Below are 7,030 nucleotides of genomic sequence, written 5' to 3'. Positions count from 1 at the left end.
GCTTACGTCCACACAGGACTAGCCTCACTCATAGTAGATCTTTACGAAGTAGGCGATCTTATTGCATGTACAAACTTTTTGGTTCAACTCGACAACACGAAGTAGGAGGCTATCAAGCGACACCTAACCAATCTATGAAGCACCACCCTCTACAAGTAGACAGAGTTGAACTTGTGCGTTTGCACATACTTATGGGGCACTGGATTGTACATATTTGACATGAAGTTATGATTCATCTTGGATTCTGAGTACACATCCAAGTCTCCCTCTTGTGCCTTTGGGACACCAATGATAGTGTCCCACTCATCGACGGTAGACTCATATCGGTGACCTTCTGTCATCCAAACAATCCTTACATCAGCATAAAATGAGCAGTTAAATAGAATTGCATGATCATATCATCGTTTCAGGCAGTCATCTCTTTGCCAACAAAATCTTCTATGTCAATTAGCTTGAAATTTTCTCTCACATGGGGAAAATAATCCTCATTGGCCTTGATATATTCTAAATCAACATATCGCATGTCACCGACTGCAGGAATCTTGTCAATCAACACGGTCTCATAGAAATCTTGTTGCTCCTTAGTGTGAAAATGAGGGTCAAAAGAAGTCCTTCTCTGGATAGCATATGGATCATCAGACTCCACTTTCTCAATCCTTGATCCCTTCTCTTCTTCATATCATCAAGAACTGGATGAGCAGCATTGTGCAATGACATATGAGATCTTAGCTTCATTAGCGCAGGTCCATCTCCTTCCTCCTCTGTAGCAAATTCTCGTGATGCACAACCTTTGTTTTTCTCAGCTGCAGGAATGTCCCTGGTAGTCCTCTTGGGAGCTACAGGCTTCTTAGGAGCTGAAGACTTGGGCGCAGACTTCTTTGGCATAACATCAACCATAAGCTTCTTCTTCTTAGCAGGAGGGACATCAACTGAAATTTCGTCCTCCTCCTCCTCAGCAGCTTCTGTTGGGTCCTCATACATAGAAGTTGGCCTTCCAAGAACACACACTACTCTCTTTCTAGCTCTTTTCTGACCTCACTTCTTAGCAAGCCTAGCCTCTGGGGCTTTCATATCAGCAAGTCTGGCATACTCCTTCCTCACAGTCTTCTTGACTATGATCTTCTCTTTCTGCTTCTGAGAAGAAATCTCCTTTGGGATAAAACCAGCATCTTCTTCATCTGAATTTAGCTTCTTCGTGGACTTGGTAGATGCCTTGGGCAAGCAATGGGAGCTAGATGTTCCTGGGTCAAAATCCGTCCTCTGTGGACTAGTGCCTAAATCTGTGTTAGCACTGGGCTCACTGAAGTTGTTTTGACTATCCGGTGATCCTAACATACTGTCAAAAAGCCAAACAGACAAGCAGACTCTATGGAAATATTTAGAAGAGCTGGAAAAGATAAGCATCACAAAATTCATAAGTTTTGCAAATATTTGAACTCTGCAAAATTAGGTTTAACATTCAGCAAAAAGGGATTTTGGTTCCACTAAGTCAAAATTTCCGGAGCCACTGAGACTGACGCTCTCATCAATAGAAACTTGGCAACCCTTTTCGGTTTCACCGAAAAGGAAAACTCTGTTCCACCAAGAACGTTCTCAATAACCCTAAAACAAAATCAGTAATACCAACTTTTCTGACTCGGTAACACCGCGATTCAGTTTTGCGGACGACTAATCCTAAGTTTTCCATCGTTCTCTATTCTACGAGATTTATCTACTGGATAGGAATTTTGCAATCATGGACAGAATCCATCAAAGCCTATTTGCACAAGAATCAGAAATAGGAGCGCAAAGAGGGGCCAGATCCATACCCTAGCTTGGTGACGGATCCGCTACGGCGACAACGACGGTGAAGATTACCGTCAATGGTGAAGACTCTGGCGGCGAGGGCGCACGAGAAAGTCAAAGCGATGTCCTGTGGACTTGAGCACGACAACGAGGAGGTGCGGGAGGTGACTTTTGAGGAGGTTGTTTCATACATCGGGTCCACTGACTATATATATACCCCTTGGCTGTCGATGACACCAAGATGGAATTTTCGGTGCCACCGAGTTCCATGACAATGAGCAGACAGTGAAACTCGGTGAGGCCGAAAATGACAACTCAGTGGTACCGAGATAAGAAAACCTGATCAACTCTAAGCTTCGGTGCACTGAGATTTTGAGGTTGGTCACACCGAGATGTAATTTGGGAGGTTTTGGAATTTAGCCCTTGTCGAGGCAGATCTCCAAGTGCTCCTCACATAGAGTGTCCCTAGAGTGCTTGCTAAAAATTTGTGATGTAGCATGAATAGAATTTGAGACGAGAAAGCATAAATAGCTATAGAGAGGTACTTAGGCATTCTTGTATATCCAATTGGACAAATAAAATAGAAAGCCAAATAACAACAATTAGATAGCCTCAAATGGGAAAAATATGCATACCAACATGCTCACACAATAAGATGTCAAATGAAACATGGTGAACATGCACAAACACTCTAGTATCTACCAAGCATTTTGGTGATGATGAAGTCATCTATATATGAGTATATTGACTTAGAAGCCAAGCAAGAATACTTGATCACAGGTCATACTCGTCGTTTAAGCACAAGTGGGGTTACCACTTTTACATCTCTACTATTAAAGGGGGATCTCCTGTCTGTCGTGATGGTTCGACCACGACCGATCCCCCCTTGCTAGCACTGCCACCGCTAGCAGTACCACCGATTTTTTTATCCCTCCAAAAACCAACCGATTTAATATAGAACAAAAGCGGTTCACAGGAAACCCTCTACCTCGTGATAGATGGTTCGACCTCTTCCTTCACCCACGATAAGCATCGATAAAAAAAAGACCGGGTCACGCTAGCCACGATCGCACCATCCTACCATCGCTCCTCCATTCACCACAGAAAGAAAGAAAAAAAAGCAACCCTAAAATAGCCGCCACGAGCCATCTCTCCAACTCACCCACGCACGATCCCCTCTAACTAACCTTCCCGGTTGTAGTCGAGTTTAATCCCCTGCGGGGGCGGCGCTGGCGACGGACACCGATGTGTGCTTCATGGCCGACGACGTGCGCACGGACGCAGCGTCCCTGTCGTTCCTGCTCTTCGAGACGCCCAACGCCAATGCCAGCCCCAAAGCCACCGTGGCGGAGAAGGAAGAGCTGATGCGGCCCTACATCCACGAGATGCGCATCCGCGCGGCACGGCCGGACGAGGCCGACGCGCACCAGTGCGACGTGCGCCACGATGCCCCGGCGCTGGTGATGACGGCGGGCGGGTACACAGGGAGCATGTTCCACGCGTTCAACGACGGGTTCCTACCGGCGTGGCTCACGGTGCAGCACCTCCGACGTCGCGTGGTCCTCGCTGTTCTCGCGTACAAACCATGGTGGGTCGACACGTTCGGGGAGCTCGTGTCGGGCTCTCGGACCACCACGTGATCAACCTCCTACACGACAAGCGCACGCACTACTTCCCGGGTGTCATCGTTGGGACGCACTTCCACGACATCCTCGCCGTCGAGCCGACTCGGACACGAGACAACCAGACCTTTGTAGACTTCCACAACTTCCTCCTCGGGGCCTACAAGGACGACAACAGCAGGCCGGAGCCCCAGCAGCCGCCGCAGCAGCAACAACCGTGTCGACTGAGGCTGGGGCTGCTCGCGCAAGGGGAACCGGGTGATCAAGAACGAGGCAGCGGTGACTTAGTGAAATTTCAGAGTTCACTAATCTGGAATTTTTCAGCCACATGCCCACTTTGTCTAGGCATAGTTTGCACACACATAACACTAAGTGATAATTGACACCACTATAGTGTAGAGCAAAACCCCTACTACCATCACACAAAAACTCATGCCCTTGGGCTCCATCTATTCCATGGAATCAAAGATCAAACTTGCAACAAATCTGAATATGCAACTACATAAAGTACTCTTCTAAGACAACAACTACAAAGGTAGAGTTCACGTGCACAATGACAAAGTGACATGGGGGTTTGAACCCCATGTTTGTGTCATGCACATCAACACACCAATGCTTCTCTCACTATGTCACCCACACACACAAACATCATGCCCTCTCTCATATTAAACATGAGGAGGTGCACAAGTTGCAAATGGGGTTGTTTCCCACACACTCACATCTACTCATATGCATGTCATCTAGTAGAAACCACACCACCTACACATGCTAGCAACACAAAAGAATGCTAACACATGCATATGACACTTACACACACATGCATACATACACTAGCACCACCACATGGTGTGCAACACCACACACACACAATCTGCCATATATCTAGCCTCATAAGCAAGTATATATCAAGCCACCTACACATACTTCTCTACAAGGGAAGCACCACACACACACTACATATATGACCATCACCAAAATATACTAGGCTACACAAGTTGCAACAGAGAGGAGGAAAAAAATAACTGCCACATGATGTAGCAATAACATGGCATCACATCTAGCAATACAAGAGAAAACAACAAGGGAAACAACAACAGCAAAAAATAAAAGGGGGTGAGGGGAATTGAACCCTGCACCCTCTGCTAGCACCCCCAACAACATTACCACTCTACTGCAGTCTCTAGTTCGACAGCAACAAGGGAAAGATCAAGTTATATAGCAAGTGCAGCTATTGCATGCCACTATGCCAAGAAGCAGGAATTAAAAAGGGGGCGAGCTGGGATTCAAACCCACACCCTCTCTAAGACAAACACCTGCTATACCACTGCGCTACGACATGGTTACTGACAAAGGAGGGACGCGAACAAGATAACTACTGCTGCAGACAGTCGCGACCACGGTAGCTGACAGGCGCCAGCGACAGAGAGATGGCCGGAGCTGAACCTGCTGCTGTTGCAAGCCTGCTACTACCCGACGGCTATGCGGGGAGGGAGCCCTGCTACCCTGCAACGCCGAAACCACCACGCACACGAACTGCTGCTGCTGCTCTCGACCGAGACTGCTACTACACGGAGGTGCACCGGCAACAGGGAGGTCGCCGATGCACCGCACTGCTGCTGCTGCCGCTGCTGTGCGCGGGGAGATCAAGGCGCTACGCTGCTGCACCACGAGGAGGGCGACTTCCTACTGCTACTGCTACTGCATGCACCACGTAAAGCTCCAGACTGCACGTACACTTGCTGCAAACGCACGGCACGGCTACCTGCAACCGGCTCGTCGGAACAAACTAGGGAGAAGGGAAGAGAGGGCCTTGCTCACCTCGGGGGAAGAAGGAGGAGCCGCTCGAAGGAAGACGTTGGCGGTTCGCTGCTGCCGACGAAGTAGAGGAAGACGACGGGAACTTCGGGGCCGAGGTGATGGCGCGCTCCTGGCCGTCGTTGTGGTCGCCCCTCGACCTCAACGCTGGTGGGAATGGGCCGCGGGGAGTCTCCCCGAGCCCGTGGACATGGCCACCGGCGCCGGAGACGACGGGAGGACGGCGTAGGCGCGGCGAAGCTCCTCTGCTTCTCTCTGCTACTGTCTACAGGAGACTTACCAGAGACGAAAGAGGAGAAAGGAGGGAGGTGGCGGCGCTGGGGAGAAGGAGAGGGAACCCTAGGGGAGGAGGAGGGTTCCCTCCACCTTATATCACCTCGGGGAAGACGCTGGAGCCACATGATCAAGGGGAGGCGATCGGGAGGTGGAGCTGCAGCAGGGTAGCATAGCTTTTTTTCCATGTTTTGTAGTCCGTAGCGGAACTACCTTGATTGTATTTGTGTTGTACTCTGAGTTATTAACAAGAAGACAGTTGAATCCCGAATTGTCTGCTTGTATTATTATTTTGTGCTATGTTACTTGCTTGCAAAACGCTTAGATGCGCTTCTTTCCTATTCGGGGGCCTCGACCCCCAGATCGGAAAGGACCGCATCTTGGTCGTTACAATGGGGTTCGACGTGTCCATCCTCGAGACGGTGAACGAGGCGCTGCATGCTGGCGTCGGAGTGTGATACGTCTCAAACGTATCTATGATTTTTGATGTTTTCACGCTGTTATCTTGCCATCTTTGGATGTTTTATGTATCTTTTATATCTTTTTTGGGACTAACTTATTGATTCAGTGCCAAGTGCCAGTTCCTGTTTTTTCTGTGTTTTTGGCTCTTTTCAGATCTGATTTTGGAACGGAGTTCCGTCCAAACGGAATAAAAACCCCGAAATGATTTTTTCCCGAATGGAATAAGATCAGGGGGCCTCTGGGCCAAGCCAGGTGGGCTCCAGGGAGCCCACAAGCTCCCACTCCGCCACCAGGGGGAGGCGGCGGTGTCAGGGCTTGTGGCCTCCCTGGCCGCCCCCTGACCTAGATCCTTGGCCTATATATTCCCTAAAATGCAGCAAAAAAATCAGGGGAGCCTCGAAAATACTTTTCCGCCGCCGCAAGCTTCCGTTTCCGCGAGATCTCATCTGGAGACCCTTCCTGGTGCCCTGCCGAAGGGGACTTTGGAGTTGGAGGGCTTCTCATCATCATCATCGCCCCTCCAATGACTCGTGAGTAGTTCACTTCAGACCTACGGGTCCGTAGTTAGTATCTAGATGGCTTCTTCTCTCTCTTGGATCTTTAATACAAAGTTCTCCATGATCTTCATGGAGATCTATCCGATGTAATCTTCTTTGGCGGTGTGTTTGTCGAGATCCGATGAATTGTGGATTTTTGATCAGATTATCTATGATATATATTTGAGTCTTTGCTGATTTCTTATATGCATGATTTGATATCCTTGTAAGTCTCTCCGAGTCTTGGGTTTTGTTTGGCCAACTAGATCTATGATTCTTGCAATGGGAGAAGTGCTCGGTTTTGGGTTCTACCATGTGGTGACCTTTCCCACTAACAGTAGGGACAGCAAGGCACACATTAAGTAGTTGCCATCAAGGGTAACAAGATGGGCTCTGTCGTTGATATGAGATTGTCCGTCTACATCATGTCATCTTGCTTAAGGCGTTACTCTGTTCTTTTGGACTTAATACACTAGATGCATGCTGGATAGTGGTCGACGTGTGGAGTAATAGTAGTAGATGCAGAAAGTATCGGTC

At 48.6% G+C, this 7,030-nt stretch overlaps 1 pseudogene; it reads left to right on the top strand.

The window, feature by feature from the left end:
- Window positions 1–2,999: 2,999 nt before the first annotated feature.
- LOC123405793 lies at window positions 3,000–3,695 on the top strand (annotated as a pseudogene).
- The last annotated feature ends 3,335 nt before the right edge of the window (window positions 3,696–7,030 follow it).

Source organism: Hordeum vulgare, chromosome 6H (assembly GCF_904849725.1).
Source record: "Hordeum vulgare subsp. vulgare chromosome 6H, MorexV3_pseudomolecules_assembly, whole genome shotgun sequence".
NCBI classification, from domain to species: domain Eukaryota; kingdom Viridiplantae; phylum Streptophyta; class Magnoliopsida; order Poales; family Poaceae; genus Hordeum; species Hordeum vulgare.
The sequence above is the reverse complement of the archived record's forward strand: the minus strand, read 5'-3'. Positions and strand labels throughout refer to the sequence as shown.